General features: G+C 39.9%; 2 pseudogenes; both read left to right on the plus strand.

Annotated features, from left to right (window-relative positions):
* The first annotated feature begins 999 nt into the window (after window positions 1–999).
* Window positions 1,000–4,770, plus strand: LOC146140419 (uncharacterized; annotated as a pseudogene).
* Window positions 4,771–4,927: 157 nt separating this feature from the next.
* LOC146140420 (uncharacterized) lies at window positions 4,928–5,672 on the plus strand (annotated as a pseudogene).
* The last annotated feature ends 12,723 nt before the right edge of the window (window positions 5,673–18,395 follow it).

Consider the following 18,395-nt stretch of genomic DNA (forward strand, 5'->3'; position numbering starts at 1 on the left):
GGTAGGATTTTCTAGACCAGCGCCAATAGCTCATACTTAAAATTTGAATTTTTACGTAAAGCATTGGTCGCTTAAACAGTTCAGGGAAGTGGATTAAAAAGCCCCGCTTTATAACTTTTGGCAGGCATCTCAAAAAGGTTTAGAAAAACGCGCTTTAGGATGAAGCTTGACGAAAATATTACATTTTCAGCCTAAAGATCGTAGGAAAACTGAGCTTTTCAAAAGATAAAAATTTTTATTTTGGTTGGTATGTTATGAAGATTTATGTTTGTCATGTTGCCATACCACACAAGTTTCAACCTTAAAGGTTATTTATTTTCATACAAATCAACTTATAGTGTTATTTAATAGCCTTTTATGGGTTTTGAACCTATTTAATTAACGTTTGGCTTTTTCTGGCTATTTTTCATTCACGGTTTGGCTTTTTTCAAAATTTTTATCTGGCAACCCTGGTGTATGGCACTTCTGTTATCTGAAGAGAGGCACGGCTTGGAGCTGCCTCACTTTGCGTATTTCAATGATTTTGACCGCGCGAACGCTTGATATGAATAACACAACAGAAATAGAAGAAAAAATAAAGCACGCTTTAGGTATACCACGAGTCAATTTTGTTTGACACATTGCCTTTTGTGTAGAAACCGTCTCCTTCCTGTTTTGCGCCAGTTTCTTTGATTCGTTTTTCATTCTCAACAACAAGCTACAAATTCAAGCTGTGTGTGGTTGTTTAGAGGCTGAAATAGGAGACGCGTTTCGCTACAAGAATTTAGACTTAATATCGTTCTGCGCACAAACCGGGGCGCACACAACGAACGTTATAAAAAGTTTCAACATATTGGTCGAAAAGGTTTAGCTCTGGCTAAATCCCAGTAAACATTCTGGTTGAGAGAAGTCCAACACCTTACTAGGGATAATTCAAAACTGTCCAAACTGACAATTCCTGACGTTGTCGCCGACTGTCGACAACGACTAAATAGTCAATACCTAGTCGCAGAGTGCTTAATGAAGGATAGCCGCAACAAGGACGCTCTTGAGGTTGCGTTAGTTACTCTGGAGCAGCTCTTTGTGGCCACGGTAGAAGCGTATGAACCCTATCCTGAACTTTCTGATAATTTAGCAATCGTAAAAGAAAAGCTGAGGTGGAGGAGAAAGTCTGGGACGAGGTGTCAGGAAACACAGAGTACGTGACGGTAAAGGAAGATTCTGAAGGAACGCCTACGTCAGTACGAGAGCAGCCGCTTGAGGAGCAGCGTCGCGTCATGTTTACGTCATCACCTGTCACGTCCAGGAGAAGCACCTCGGATCAACGGTATGTAGTTGACCGTGTTACTTTATGTGATCCCCCTTCGCGATATATCCCTAACACAGGGCCCTCCTTTGACGAACGAGGTTACACTACGTCAGAAAACCCGAAAGTTCTACCCGTTTGTACAAATAGAACGGTCAAACCACAAACCATGCATGATAACGAACTCGCCTCGATCGTGAAGCATATGAACAGACCAAAGCCCGAAGTAATTATATTTCAATGGATTATTGGAGATTTATTCGCAATTTTTATTGTCGTATGGACGACAAGGTCGTTGACGAAGGTGCCAAATTATCGTATTTGGTCCAGTACTGTGAGGGTAAGGCCCGAAGGTTGATTGAATATTGCTACAGACTGAGGGACAATGGTTATCGACAAGCAAAATAACTGCTATATGATCAATACGGCAAGCCGCATATTATTGCGCATGCATGTGTAAGGCGCGTAGTTGACGGACCGGAGTTACGTCTGAATGATGTCGCTGGATTTAGCAAATTAGCGCGACTGTTTACTCACTCTTTCGGATATTGATGAGCACTCAGAAATGAACAACTATCCTACACTGATTGCTGCTGCAAGCCGTCTCCCGTTCAAGATGCAGGAAGCTTCGCCGCGTTGACAACATTGTCAAGAAAACTGGTCGTGAGCCTTTGTTCCAGCATCTCGTTGACTTTGTGGAAACTGAAGACCGAATCGCGAACTCCTTGTTTAACCGAATGCTGGACGAGCATCGGAGTGAAGCCAAGAAAGTCAGGTAAAGGTAATAATGTAAGGGCCTCAAGTCATGCTATTGTGACGGAGGGAGAGCCCGTAGCCCAGGCTCGCGCTGGATCCTCCAAGCTTCCCACGAACCGACTGTGCCCCTGCTGCTCAGAAAATCATAGTCTTACAGAGTGCGAATTCAAAGCCCGGTCGTACAGTGACCGCGTGCGCGTTGTCCGACGCAGCAGGTTGTGCGACAACTGCTTTCGATACGGACATATCGCTGTTAAGTGTTATAGCCCAAAGGCATGTTCCGTGTAGGATTGTAACAGAGCTCATCACGACCTGCTGCACCCTCCAGAGAAGAGAGATGAGGACCTCCCGCCTACTAAAGGTTCAGCGCCGGAACGTACAGTATGCTCGGTCGTGTCGGCGAGAGAAGAAGATTGTCATGCTTCATCTGGTGGTCAGGCCGTAAATTTGATGATGGTTGCGGTGCGGGTCAGTGTCAATGGCAAAGCTGTGAACACATATGCCCTTTTGGATACCGGCTTTGGTGTCACTTTGTGTGACAAGAAGCTGACGGATAAGCTTGGATTACAAGGAGAGCCTAGCAGTGTGACGATTAAAACGGTAAACGGAGCCGCCGGAGAGACAGTAAAAAGGTGAGCTTGTCCGCAGCCTCGCTTGACGGTGCCACGGCGGTGGAACTTCCCGAAATGTTTGCTGTTGACTGTCTGCCAATCACGGCTAACAGATTTCCAAGAAGAGCAGAGTTGGACAGACTGCCACACATCAAGAATCTGTCATTCCCACATGTTGACTGGAGTGAAGCTTTACTGCTTCTTGGACTGGATGTTCCAGAGGCCTTTATCGTAGAAGACGTGCGGAAGGGCAAACCGAAGCAATCCATTGCGTTTAAAGTTCCGCTGGGATGGGCATTGGCAGGACCTATCGGAATACGATCTAGTGATTCGTTCTATGTTAACTTCACTCGTGTGGCTGATGACTTGCTGCAGGAAAATTTGAAACAACTCTGGAAGACCGACTTCCATGACACCAATTGCCCCGAGATACCAATATCACGGGAGGATCGCTATGTTTTGGATCAAATGAAGAGAGAAGTAAAGTTCGAAGAAGGACATTACGTGCTGCAGTTGCCGTGGAGCCCAAATGAACAGCCGTTGCGTACAACCGTGTCACGGCTCTTAATCGTTTGAGCTCATTGGAACGCCGCTTTGTTCGTGATGATGCGTTGCGCCGCGCTTACACCGATACCGTTGAGGGCTACATAGCTAAAGGCTATGCCGAGGCGATACCTGAAGAGGAACACTCTGAAGACGTAGTGTGGTACTTACCGCATCACCCTGTTACAAATCCACAAAAACCTGGTAAAGTACGTGCGGTATTCGATTGTGCCTCCAAGTATCGTGGACAGTCGCTGAACGAAGCTCTACTCCAAGGACCTGACCTAACCAACTCGTTAGTCGGCGTTCTATTAAGATTTCGGATGGAACGGGTCGCTCTCGTGGCGGACGTTGAGGCTATGTTCCATCAGATACGCGTGAAACCGACAGATTGCGACGCACTGCGGTTTTTATGGTGGCCGGGCGGTGACATTTCGAAAAGGCCTACTGCTCACAGGATGGTAGTACACTTGCTTGGGGCTGCTTCCCCACCCTCGTGCGCGAGCTTTTGCTTGAAGCAAGCCGCCAAGGACCTGCGAAATGAATTTCCGAAAGAAGTTGGCGAAACAGTAAAGAAGAATTTCTATGTCGACGACTGGTTAAAGTCCGTGCCAACAGAAGCAGAAGCTATTCTGCTGGTCCAAAGCATCCTCACACTTCACGAGAAGAAGGGGTTTCGATTGACGAATTGGCTTAGTAACAGTCGTCAAGTCCTCGCGTCTATTAAAAAAAAGGGAACGAGCGAAATCTGCGAAGGAGCTGAACCTGGATGGTTCGTGCGAAAGAGTCCTCGGGGTCCGTTCGAACGTTAGCTCCGACGAGTTCGATTTAAATCTCGGTGGAAGCAATCGAAGGCGTTCACTAGAAGAGCAATCCTGTCAGTGGTAAGTTCGTTATATGATCCCCTTGGCTTTGCAGCGCCCGTGCTTGTGGTGGCAAAGATCATGCAGAGGGATCTGTGCAGGGAACAGCTTGGATGGGACGTGCTTTCCGAAGAAGACACCGAAACGTGAAAGAAGTGGCTGGATCAATTGCCGTGCCTGGAAGATGTTTCTCTTCCTATATGCGTGCTGCCACACGTTTTCGGCAAGGTGCGGAATTACACAACTTTGCAGATGCATCGTCTGCACCTTACGGTGCGGTGACATACCTGAGATTCGTAGACGATCGAGGGCTAATTCACTGTTCATTTGTGATGGGTCACGGGTTGCTCCCATAATTACATGTTCATTTTCGCGCTAGGAGTTAACTGCGGCCGTTCTCACAGTCAAATTGGACCAACTTGTGAGAAGGGAATTGGATTTGGGCGAGTGCAGATCGGTATTCTGGACGGATTCAACGGCGGTTTTGCAAAGCATTCGCAACTGCAAGAAGCGCTTCCCCGTGTTTGTGGCCAATCGCCTGGCTAAAATTGAAGATGTTTCTAGTCCAAGTCAATGGAGGCACCTAAGCACGAACGTAAATCCGGCCGACGAGGCATCACGTAAACGTCAAAAAATACCTGAAATCAAGTCGATGGCTCACCGGGCCATTGTTCCTTTGGGAAAGGGAGGATACCTGGGCCTACCCACCTGATTTGTCGCCGTTGCCATTCCAGTTTTTGAATGAAAAGAAGGAGGATCAAACGGTCTATTTGATTGCCAATGAGTCTTCCACTGATCGTCTAATCGCCAAATACTGATCCTGGAATCGCCTGAAAAGGGCTGCTGGCTGGTTACTTCGATACAAGTTAATGCTGCTGTCAAAGCTGTTCCCGTCAAAATATCAAGCTACGACGGGTCGCCTGAGTGTTGTCGAACTGCTGAGCTCGAAATAGTGAAATACGTGCAGCAAAGCAGTTTCGGCGAAGAAATCGCTGCGGTGTCTAAGACAAAAGACAAACCTGTTTGCCTACAAAGGAAGACTGGGCCCCTGAGAAAGCTTAGTCCAATTTTGGTGGACGGAATTTTGAGAGTTGGAGGAAGACTCGAACGAGCGAGGATCGACTTTGATGTAAAGCATCCAATCATCCTTCCATATAACCACCGAGTGACTGACCTGGTGATCATGCAACAGCATGATGAAGTCGGACATGCTGAGATGGGGCACACGTGGTCGTCCTCAGGCAACGCTACTTGATCATTAAAGGTGCTGGTGTAGCGGTGCGACGTGTTCTGGGCAAGTACGTCTCTTGCCGACAACGAAACGGTTCCTTGGGAAAGCAGATGATGGCGGACCTCCCTGCTGCAAGGCTACAGGCCAAAGGGCCACCGTTCTCAACGATTGGTGTCGACTACTTCGGACCCTTTCTTGTGAAACAAGGACGCAGCGAGGTAAAGAGGTACGGGTGTATCTTTACTTGTTTTTCCACCAGGGCCGTTCACATCATGATATCACATTCCTTATCGACGGACTCGTTCATTGGAGCTCTACGACGTTTCATCGGTCGTCGCGGATGTCCGGACGAAATCTTCAAAGACCAATGGCATAAAGCATAAATTAAATACGCAGCTTACCCAGTACAGAATGAGATCAAAATCGTCTGAATAAGACCTAAATCTGTCAAAATACGTCCTAAATTCATCGTTATATTGCCCTAAATGGGCATAATAGCCCCTGAAACGGAAGAGAGATGGTATGGGTCGATCGGGCGCTGTGCTAGGTCTGGCATGGACCGTTTTGGTGTCGACGTTCGGACGCCCTAGTTTGACCGGCGCCATTTGGGCGCCGCTGTTTTTGCACTGGATTTTTTTTTTTTTTTATAACTCTCTAGCTAGGTCGAAGTTTGCAAAACCCGACTACACAAGTGTATTTATTTATAAAATTTGCTTGTTAACTTAAATTTGTGATTTTAATTATGTCCTTTCTTGTAACGTATTGTAACTCATTTTTCTGACACGTTCTTTGATTTACTCGCAACTAGGGATGTTCAAAGTAGAATATTGTATCTTTTTATTACGTTTCGCGAAGTTTTACGCCTAATCGTACGTTTGCGAGTGGAAAGATTGGGAGAGAAAGGTCTGTCTATTACTGTGTTGCTTTATATGTAGCCATGTGGTGCGGCGTCAGCGTTTTTTCGGAAAGCAAATTACTTGACGATAACCTTCGCCTAATCTTTAAGTTTCCGTCAAATGCTGTTGGGCAAGCAACTAACTTGTAATGCCAGGTGCAGAGATTTCCCAATTTCCCTAAAGAGTTTGCAAAAGAACACTCCATCGTGAAACGCGCAAGGGTATGCTACGGGTTAACTCAAGGTCAACTTTTAGGCCAATATTCAGCTAGGTCATGGGTCGGCAACCTACGGCCCGCCAATGTAGTTCATCCGGCCCGCCGATTGCCTCTTCGACAAACTAGACGCGAGTCCATTTCAAATAGGCCTAATTTTTGACTTTTTAACTATACGTAAGTGCGAAAAATTTTCGCGCTTCGCGCGAATGTTCGTTATACGTCCAGTTTGTTTACGTTTTGATACTGTCTTTCCAAGTAGATCTGCGCTTTTTTACCGTCGCAGACAAACCGAAAACGTATGTCACAAAATATTAATGATTTAAATTTTAACATTTTTTTATCTTTTATTTTCGGCAATGTAATAAAAAACAGCAAGAAGTTTAAAAGAAATGCCGGTACCAAAAAAATCGCGCTTGCTTCGCTCGCCGGGTGCACCCGGACTTAAAAAGGTTAACAAACGCTGAATAGATTAACTACTAAGGTTATTGCCTTTCCTCAAAGTAGTTTTATCACATTTTTTATAAGTAGTATGGATGACGAGGTGTGGACTCGAATTTTAATTTGCGTCAACACTTTACTTCCTCCGTAAACGTAATTAAACACATCTTTAGGTGCAAAAGATCGGAGACCCGCCTGATTCACAGTTGTTCTAACATTTTAAAAACACAATTCTTAATTAACATTTTGTGCGGCCCGCGGAGGACTTTCTTAGTTTGGTTTTGGCCCGCGACTAGAAATAGGTTGTGCCCCTGAGCTAGCTTATGCACTGCGTATTTGCCAAACAATAGTAACGCATTATTAAAATAAAAATCTAGGAATAATCTCGGCGAATGTAGTGACAAAACATTAGTCGAATATAAAAAAATACCTCGGCGGAGTCAAAAACAAGCTTTGCAATGACTAACTAAGTTAGTTTAATTTTGAAACGACTGATTTGTTAAATAATTAGAAAGTAGGTGCACTTATTCAACTTTTCTCTTCTTACATTTTGAGTTAAATGCTGTTGTATGTTGAAGGGTAGATTAAACTTCACGTTACGACCTCAAAGTCCTTTTTTACGAGGTAAATAAAAACCTGCAGATGCAAAAACGTCAAAAGTGACCCACTGGTCCCATAGCTCCTCTACAATGAGTCTATGACACTTAATTACATTTATTACATGTTTTTATATTATGTTTGTGTTATTTTGCAGTAGCCTAAATAATTTTAATTTTTCATGTATGTATTTTTACTACTTTTTGCAGCCTCGTTTGCAAAATTAGGCCCTTCCCTGGTAATTAGCCTTAGGCCCACAGTACCCTTAATCCGGCCCTGGTTGTGTATAATATGGGTTTGCAGCCCTGGTAATATGTCAATATGTAAATGTAACCTTTGCTAAATTTTCTACGATTACACAACTAGTCAGTTCGCCCAGCATTACGGCTTTGTGTATACGATAACGTCCTTTATGTAGTATTTACACTGCTCTTGTTTTGCAGTGCCTTTTCTTGTGAACCTTTTGAGAGTGTAAATTTCGCTCTTTCTCGACCACATTTGCCTAATCTCTTGGTAAGTTTATGTTTATGCGTGTGACGTCATAATGAGGCCTTGTTTGTTAAATTGCTTGTTTCACTTAGGCGTTTGAAATGTTATGTAACTGACGCCAATTACTTCACATTCTCCCGGTTCCCCCAAATAATTGGTAAGCATAATATTTGAATTCGTACCACGAGTTAATTGTCTTTGACACATTGCCTTTTGTGTATAAACCGTCTCCTTCCTGTTTTGCGCCAGTTTCTTTGATTCGTTTTTCATTTTCAACAACAAGCTACAAATTCAAGCTGTTGTGGGTGTTTAGAGCAGTGCTCCGCAACCTTTTTTTACCCGCGGCACACCTGTCGGGTTTTACAAATTTGGCGGCACACCTGTTGACTAAAATATTATCTAAAAATTCCTATTCATAATGTCTATTCACCGACGATTTTGTATCATTTAAAATGTTATTTAGTGCGATATTTGTGCTTGTTTTGAAGAGAACAGCCGAGATATATCTGGCTCGATATTTAAAAGAGCAAGTCGTAGATCGCTGTCCACATCTTTTAAGCATGATCTTTTGTGGTTTTCAATTAACACTAAAGAAGAAAAACTTTGTTCATATAAATACGTTGTGCAAAACTGGATAAGAATGCTAACTGCGGCCTCAGAAATTTGCTTATATTCTTCTTTGATGGAAACCCAAAACACGGCTAGTGGAACTTCGCTATGTTTTAATCTCAGACTCCTGTCATTGCTCTTTGGCTTCAGCGTTTGATGCGAACGGATTTCTGATCCAATCGTATTGTTTTCAATCGACAGTGAAAAAGTAGTTGTCGTACTTCTTCTGTAACAATGTTAAGCGTTGTATGGCCGAATCTATTACAAAATATTTTTTAATTATTTTGAGATTTTAACGCAGTCTTGGAAACATTTCTATCGACCCTTGCCTTAATTCATTTTGCCAGAGCTGAATTTTCTGCCTAAACGCATTCAACTTATCAGAATATGACAATATGTTTTCATTTTTACCTTGGAGTTTTATTTAAGTTCATTCATGTGCTCGAAAATGTCCGCCATATATGCCAGTTTAGTAATCCAAATACTATCTTCAAGATTTTTAAGTTGTTCATGCTTGTTTTTATTTTTTTTAATTTGGCTATTTCGTGACGAAGTTCAAATAACCTTGCCAAGACTTTACCCCGCGACAGCCAACGCACAGCAGTGTAAAATAGAAGTGATTGGTGTCCTGATCCCATACGTCTTTTAATGGTATCGGCAGACAAAGGAACTTTACTGACCTCGGTAAGTTCGCTTGATCCAAGCATTATTCGGATAACTTCCAAAACAGCCGGTTTTAATAGTGTTTCACCAATAGTATGCGTTTTTTCCTGGCGTATACAACTAATCGCGCAACGTGATAACTAGCTTTCAATGCCTTTTCTGAGACTGTGCAAGACGACTTCAAAATTTCCTTTTGCTTTGTATTTTTACTACAAATTCTCTGAAAGCATTCTTTACGTTTGCTGGCAAGACTGGCATGTTTAGTTTTTAAGTGTCGGTTGAGCTTACTTGGAACCATTGCTTCATTGGCTAGCTGTTCGCCACAAATCACACATAGTGGTTTGGGTTCCTTTTCATTGCCACATTTTAAAAATTCATATCGCATATAATCTTCGCAATATTGTCTTACAATAACCTTCGTTTTTTTACAACGCTGCTTGTACTGGGCACATTCTCATTGTCTTTGTTATAAACTGCTTTAATTGATCTTTTCAGAAACCTATCCATTTTTTAAGTTTGTTTGACAAAAATGATATCGCTGACAAATTTTAAAAGTGAGTATAAATATAAACGTTCGCCTTTCACAAACAAATCAAAGACCTCAATATAAATTTACAGCTTTGCCCAGCAGTAGTAATAAAAAATACGCGTGCAATTAACTTTCATAATGACGTACTACCGCCACAAGCAACATGCGGTGTGTCAATTATGAAAGTATAGTCGGTTGTATTAGATTTAATAGGTAGTGGCATATTTCACAGCTTATTATCTGTAGCTTATGACTTCCTTGGCCAAATATATCTAATATTTTTTTCCTTTTAACTTGAAAATAAAAGCTCTGGCTTCACCGCGGCACACCTGGCATGGTCTCGCGGCACACCGGTTGCGGAGCACTGGTTTAACTTCCATAATGACGTAATACCGCCACAAGCAACATGGTGTGTCAATTATGAAAGTATAGTAGGTTGTATTAGATTTAATAGGTAGTGGCATATTTCACAGCTTGTGATCTGTAGTTAACCCCTCTGGCCTCTACTCACAGTGTGCGATTGGCTAACAATTTATAATACCGAACGTACTTCACTCTTTTTTAATACATAAGACGATCTTGTTTTTTAGTTTGCTTGTCGTGAAAACTTAAGCTGGTCAGTTTCTATAACAACGTTTTTCCGACAAGCGACGGGGCGTGATACAGCGCTTTCTAGAAAAGAACTGACAAGACGGTAGAGCGGCCCAGCGTGTCTAGTGCTTTACGAGCCAGTGACATTACTTCCCGCAATGACCGCGCCACAGGCTTTAAACGACTGTTTCGCTTCGCCGTACATTTCTTTTCAGCATTTACGTAATTCCGAGTTAGTGTAACAGTTGCTAGGATTTGTTTAAACATCTAAAGATTTTAATTCTCTACAGTAATGATTTACCAGCTATCTCCGTAAATGTATTGCACTGCCCGGTTAAGGGTTTTGAGTTCAACCCGAAATGGATTTTATGTTTGGTTTTTATTGTCATGTAAGTTATATAAAAGTCTCGTTATTCATTTTAGGAAAATATTTTATCTACAACTAGCGGGTAATTTATAGATTAAAATGAACTATGAATCCGACACAAGTTGGGGCTGGGTAATAGCGTTCGTCGGAATGATAGTACCATCTTTGTATGCTGGAGCTCAGAGATGTTTCTCTGCCTTCTTCGGACCACTTATGGACGAATTCGATGTCAAATACAGCCAGGTGGCTTGGCTTAGTGGCGTCTACTTAGGCGGCTACGGCTTTGCAAGTAAGGTTACCTTTTATGTATAACCAAACTATAAGAAAGGTCTCTGCGGGCCGCACAAATGTTAACTAAGGATTGTGTTATTAAAATGTTAGAGCAACTGTCAATCAGGCGGGCCTCGGATATTTTTTGCCCTTAAAAAACGTTTTAACTACATTTACAGAGGCAATAAAGTGTTGACGCAAAGCGCGAAAATAAAGCGTTCGTTTGGTTAAAAATTCAAGTTCACACGTCGTCATCCGTACTACTAATGAAAAGTGTAATAAAACTACTTTAAGGGAACGTGATAACATTTAAAGTTAAACTAACTCAGTGTTTGTGATTTTTTGGGGGTACCGGGTGCATATTTTTTTATCTCAATGGTCTTGTTTCCGCGTATTTCTAAAAAAATGTTAGTTTACAATTCGTTTACCATGCATTCAGTATATAATAACACTAACTATATATAAAACAAATTCCTAATTTTGTTTTTAACTTATTTTAGCTTCTTTGAAAGAAGTATATAATTAAACCAATAGATCAAGGCTTTGTGCCACACAACCATTCAAAGTCGTATATTTCAGTCAGGCGTCTCTTCTAAATTATGCTAAATTAACTTCTAGTATATTATACTAAATGAACTTTAGTTAACCAGTAAAAGTCAGTTTTAACATCAGAACTCGCTTCTATATGAAGAAAATTAAACAATAAAATGTAAATCTGCATCATGTTTGTATCCTTTATTGTTTTTCTTGTCACTAATGGTGCACTTTCAAACCAAACTATTTTATTGTACTGTGTACACTTGCTGTATTTCTTGCAATTCAAAATGCGTACCGGGTATACAGATATTTCTTTTAATTTTTTGCAAGTTTTTATTCCATTGCCGAAAATAAAAAAATGTTAAAAGATATATGTCCAATAATTTTGAATACGTTTTCCATTTGTTCCGCGGCGCACAGTATTTTACGGCGCAACGGTAAAGAATCGCTGATCTAGTTGAAAAGGCAGCATCAATACGTATACAAACCAAACGCATTAAGAACATTCAATGTCTTTATGTTTTACTGTTTAAAAGGCTTAGTTGTTCCCATATTATATCAACAGATCAGCTACAGGAGTGGAGTGATGACTGGAGGAATTATTTCCTGCTTGTCGGTGTTCATTTCTTCGTTCTCGCAATCACTCGTGACTTGCGTATGTTTCGTCAGCCTCATTCCAGGTAAACATGTCAGAATCTAACAGGGATGGGAAATATGTTCTAAAATAGGGGATGACACGCAAGAATCACTTATGTTCTCAATGAGAACTATAGCTAGCTCTTTCAGCGTTTCTTATTAACAAGTTTGTTTACACGCTTTTCTAACCTTGGAAGAAAGGATTTCTTGTTTGTGTTGTTAGGCATGTGTACTGCAGTGACTACCGTTGGCATGTACGGATCCATCCATAAGCACTTTACCAAGCGAAAGAACACCGCCATGCAAGTGCTATGTGCCGGCGGCTCATTAGGAGCGTTCGCTTATTGTCCGATATACCAGATCCTTGTCGACGCCTATTCGTGGAGAGGAGCTTTACAGGTTGGTGAAACGGTGATACATTTGGAAGTGTTACAGTTCAAGTTATAGTTTGTCTTAGTTTTAATTCCCAAAATGAAATTTTCTCCAGTCTTGACCCCTTAAAAAGGTGTAACCACAAGGTATGATAAACATAGTGTAACTATATATATAATGAGGGAATATCGCGAGAAAAGCGAGCGTGAATTTTCCAAGCTTTCTGAATAATAATAATTCTTTGTATTTTGATTTACAATTTTGTGCCTTGTCCATCTTTATGGATTTTTTTCTATTTTGATTTACTCGGTCTGGAAATAATAAACAAGCGACCCGGAGAAATTCTTCGACGACCCAACTTCGAATCACGCTCCGCATGTTGGGAAAACTGATATAGAATATCCAGTTGTGGTACAACTTGACAGGCGTTGTTCTTATATTTTTTCTGGTAAAAGACGAAATTCTGCCTAAGCGATACAAAGTAACTTAACTAAAACTGATGTACTTAGTCCTAGTCGAAAACATTCTCTAAAAGGCAGATATTTTGTACCGGATTTGCGCGCAGCGATTACGGTTGCGAAACGTTTGTGTTGGAATTTGTTCGGTCCCCTCACCTTTTTGCAATTGATATTATCGTTCTTGTTAAGGGTTAAACTTACTGGCCGCATCTGCAATGTGTTTAATGTAATTGGGTCACGCGTCTTAAGCTGATGCGAAACCACAATCAAACGAAACACCACGCTGTTTTTCGTCTCTTATTTGCACAAAGGTCGACCGTAAATCCAGTATATTTTTTCTTTTCGTCATTCGTTTAGGTCGGCTGATTTAGTGATTAGTAAATGAGTATTTAAGGACAATTGACAAGGCAAAGTGAAACCTTCTTCATTTTTCTCTCTCTAAAAACGTTGAGTTGGGCGCAGCTAATGTTCCTCGCTTTTCGCTCTCTGCGCAAATATTCGATGCAATGGAATTTTATTAACTAAAGCAGATTCTAACTGTCACGGTCTGAAAAAAGGTCTAACTGTCACCTGGCAAGAGTATCGACGACGCACATGTTTGCCTTGCGTTTTACGATTCGCTTTTGCTGGACATTAATTGGCTCTTTCCGATTAGTTTTTTTCCTATTGATGACGTCATTAAAATCATTATTTTATGACGTCTTTAATCATTGACTTCAGACAAAACCTCCCGGAATTTTTTTGATTTTTGCATACACCTGAATTATACTGTATTTCGGGGATGTAGGATTAAAACACTTAAAAAGACACTGATGATTGTGATATTAAATTAGGTAAAACGGAATCAGTGTTACCTAGACTATAGTTTTACCTTTAATTTGGGTCTCCGTTTCTGACAGACTTAATAATATAACTTGGGATTTTTTGGTTGGTAATTAAATGTTAGGTTTGGAGAAAAATTATACTTGTGCACATTGTAAATAACTACCTATAGATAGTTTTTCAAATGGTTCTATAATGTTGACCATAACATTGAAGCATTACATAGTCCTGCAAGACAAATAGGAATTATTTTCAGAGAACCACTGGGTTAATTTAAGATTAGCACAGCAGCATAAGTAAAGAGGCTGTTGGGTAAAACATAACGCCGATATACAGTTGATAAGTCAAGAATATGTTAATAAAAGATAAGTAAAGAATATGTTAATATTTTATATTGTGACTTACATCCAATTGACGATGACAATTCGTATCTCCACTAAACATTCTTGCGGTAAAACAACGTAACTGCACACCGACACATACAACTGTACAATGTAAGCGCATAAAAAATGCAAGTGTTGTTGTCCAAGACGAAAGGTTAGACTATACTCTTAGTGACACAGATAATAATATTGTAGTTACCAGCTGCCGTAATGTTTACTTTCAACTTTGAATATAAGCAGTGGCAATTGATGATTTTATTTACTTTATTTTATTTACTCTATACGATCTAATGACATTTTCCTGTACCATCCAGTTAGAAATCAATGTTTTGTTCCCTTTACGTCATTTATAACAATTTCTTGTTAAAGACATGAGTGACGCTAGCTATACCTTTAACTAAACGATTAGTTCGAATTGGCTATATTTTGTTACCCTTAGTATATTAAAAAATATGAAGAGATCTCGAGTGTCCATTCTAATTTTGAATTTTCGAGTCAGTGACGGATGATGTCTCAGATAGAACGTCATCCGTCACTGGCTCAAAAATTCAAAATTAGAATGGACACTCGAGATCTCTTCATATTTTGTTTTGGGACTTTTGGGGAGTTACTTGGACCTGTCTCGTCATGAATCAATAAAATAGCTTCTAGTCATGCACATAGTAATTGTATATCTTTTTAATGATTTTTAGATTGTCTCTGGATTTTACCTCAACATCGCAGTTGTGGGGGCATTGCTTCGTCCTATCAACCGCGATTCAACAGTAAGTCCTCACGACTTAACCAAATCTCACGGTAAGGATATGACTAGTGGTAAAACAATCCAACACCCAATGTAATTCTGACCAACAAGACGTTTTTTTAAGATAAATTAGAAAGGAAAAATCAGCCAACTTTGCGTTCGCTCAAAGACAATCTTATTGATTTCTACCACAATAGCGGTCTGAAGGTAATGGCTGCTTTTCAGTTTCACGCCTTCACCTGGGCATGGATTATGTTCGCGGCCGCTTACTATTCTTCACTTACCTATCTCATTCCGTTTGGATATGAAGGTTCGACTTATTCTATTGTAAAAAAAAAAAGTTAAATTTTTGTTTCATGCTAAATATATGACAACAATATAATTTACAGAAATGAAAATATCGAAATTCTACGCCACGACTCTTGTTTCAGCAGTTTCTTTTGGAGAAATTGGGTCTCGCTGTATATACGCGTTTTTCTTCGATCGGCTGAATACCGTACACCGCATGTTGACAGTAGTAAGTCAATAGGTTACATTAACTTCTTCAAGTTATGTGTATTCAAAATAGGCGTTCCTGAACTTTTTACGAGCGCACCCTGTCCAATTAGTAAAACTGTCCAATTATACCTGATAGTAATTTATATGTTTAGTTTCCTTACTTTTTTCCCATTCAAGTGCCAAGCGTAAGAATGTCAGAGAAGCCCGGTGCGGTTCACTTAAACTTGGTAAGTAAACAAAACAGAACACTATGGCATAGATAAGTGTTTGCAATGCTTTCGCAATTTTCTCAAAATTTGTAGAAAGATTTTAATCTCCATAAATCTAACCAAGTGAAATATATATCGCAGCCAGCAAACAAATTTATTCAAACAGCTGCCTACTTTTGCGTGTCGACACGGTTTAAGAAGCACTACATGGGATATACGCTACCAAAGTAATCACTTTGGCTCTACATGTGATGTCACAATTACCATTTTTATAAAGATAAGTTGCAGTCGAATACTTGGGATGAATACAAAACAACTGAAAATACTCTCATACTTGAGGTTAACATCAAATTTTTGCCAAGTTTTTCCAACACGGATACCTTTTTAAAACTAGCCTATTTTTGCCGTAATTGAACCACATTATTTGCACCAGGTCATATGTCCTCCAAACTATTTTTTTTTTAACTTAATAACAATTTTTGGGGGCGCTTTGAGCACACTTTTTTACATTGTACTACGTCTTTTCTCTCGATTAATTAATATTTTTAACCAAAAGGCACCATGCACTTTATCGCGTAAATACAAAACATTTTTGAGTTTTAATAAATTGTATCAATTTAACACGCAATATTAGCACATCTAATTAACTCATCAGTTTTTAACATTATTCGGGCTGTACAAAAATCTTGAAACAAAGAAAAAAGTGCCCGAGCCTAAGGCGTTTCTGTGATTAAGCCACTCTCACTGGTCTTAGCCAGCCGAAATTTTTTTGGGGGTGAAAAAAAAGTTTTAGTTTGAACATTTTTGTTCAGCTTTTGTCATTGTATTAACTGCCGTAACGAACACAAATAACAATGTTAGCAAACCGTTTCGAGCAGCAACTAACCGAGTGTTAACGTAACACCCAAAAAACATTTAAAGAGCAAAAACTGTCTAAAAGTAGTAAAACTACACTAATGTACAGCAAACGTAATATGAACTAGATCGTTTGTGACGTAACAATGTATGGATAATTGAAGGTATGGCATGCCTGTAATCGACTGTTGTGGTACTGCTCATAAATGTTAAAAAACAAGTTATTAAGAGTAAAATATTTATAAATTTTGTGGGTGGCATGGCCCCTCAGGCCCCCCTGGCTACGCCTACGGTCCTAGCATCTCACAATTTAAAACCTTCACAATGAGGTAAACATTATGGTCAATTTAAACGCAATGTACACTGTTGTTAATGAGTTTTCTAAGAATACAACAATTGTGTATGGCAGTGGTCGGCAAACTTTTTTGTCGCGGCCCAAAGTAGTCTTTTCAGAGCTGTTGAAAGTCCACTACGTAAAACCACTACGAAAACAGTGGTGGATTTAGGGATATTTGATTTTAAGGTGAAATATTTCACGGCGCCTTAATGCCCAAAACACTGCAACACTATGATTTAAAACAGTGGTTCTCAGCCACCGGTCCGCGAAATATTTTACAATTTTATATCTGAAATCGAAAATGCAAGTTGTTAAAGGCTTGTTTACCAAATGTAGAACTTCGCCAGTTCCGTTATTTGCAGCATTGTGATGTAACATAGAGTTAATGGTCTACTTTGGAGTGCATACCACATTACAAGGCTGTAAGCTTATGGCCAACTGTTTAAAAGTAAGTATACAACTTTACTAAGACGAGTTAAAAAAGTTGAATCACGTATATCACATATGTTCAATTGAACCATGTATACCACATATGTTATTAAAAAGACAGCAGCAAATTGCTCATTAAATTGAAGTTTCCATTATTTGCTTTTAAGTTGAATACTTTTGTCGTAATTACATTTTGGGGGTGATGTTAGTTTTTAAAGGTTCACCGGTCCGCAAAATTTTGTTTTGAAACTTTACCGGGCGCTACCTAAAAAGGATGAGAACCAATGATTTAAAACATACTATAAAACGAATAATTTACGCGAAAAAATATAAAACGAAATAATTTACGCGAAAAATTTTTCAATTACATATAATTGGCAAAAAATAGCCCATAACTACATGATAACACTAAACTATTTAAACAATAACTCGCGGCCTACTGAGAATGGCTGTGCGGCCCACATTTTGGCCGCGGTCCACAGTTTGCCGACCACTGGTGTATCGCATTCTGTCACGTGCAGGTAAAGAATACAACAAACGGAAAAGTAAGTAACCGAAATTAACCAAAATTTATAGGTTGTTCCAAGACGACACTGTACCGGATTTTGATAAAAAAATTAGGCCCGAACGGAAACCTGAATCGAATAAGTCCAACGGTTTTACTACCTGATTTACCCAAATTGTTCGTTTTTGTTTACAATAAAGCAAATTATTATGTTTTATTAATAAAAGTATAGTAAAGTATTTATAAATGATTTATTTATCATCCAAGCATTCTATTCGCTTACAATCCTTGCGAAGTTGCGTTAACCGTCATCTTGAATAAAATTGCTGTTTGATGTATCGACATGATGTTGTTTCAGGCTCTGATCAATGTGTTTATGTCGGCACTATTTGTTGCGATTCCTGTATGTTACGGAGGTTTCGTCCCAGTCATTATTCTCTGCTGTCTTATTGGTTTGGGAGGGGGTGGCATGGATGCAACCTACGCGGTACTTACTGGCGAGATATTTGGTAGAAAACAGTTCGAAGCTGCATATGCTTACAGCAGTCTGATTTCATTTATACTGGGCTGCATCGTCACTGTTATCATGGGTCAGAGTTATCCATACGAATATACACGTTGCAATTTGGTATAGTATATTAATTTTCTAAATAAGCA

Source organism: Ascidiella aspersa, chromosome 6, assembly GCF_963924565.1.
Source record: "Ascidiella aspersa chromosome 6, kaAscAspe10.2, whole genome shotgun sequence".
Lineage (NCBI taxonomy): Eukaryota > Metazoa > Chordata > Ascidiacea > Phlebobranchia > Ascidiidae > Ascidiella > Ascidiella aspersa.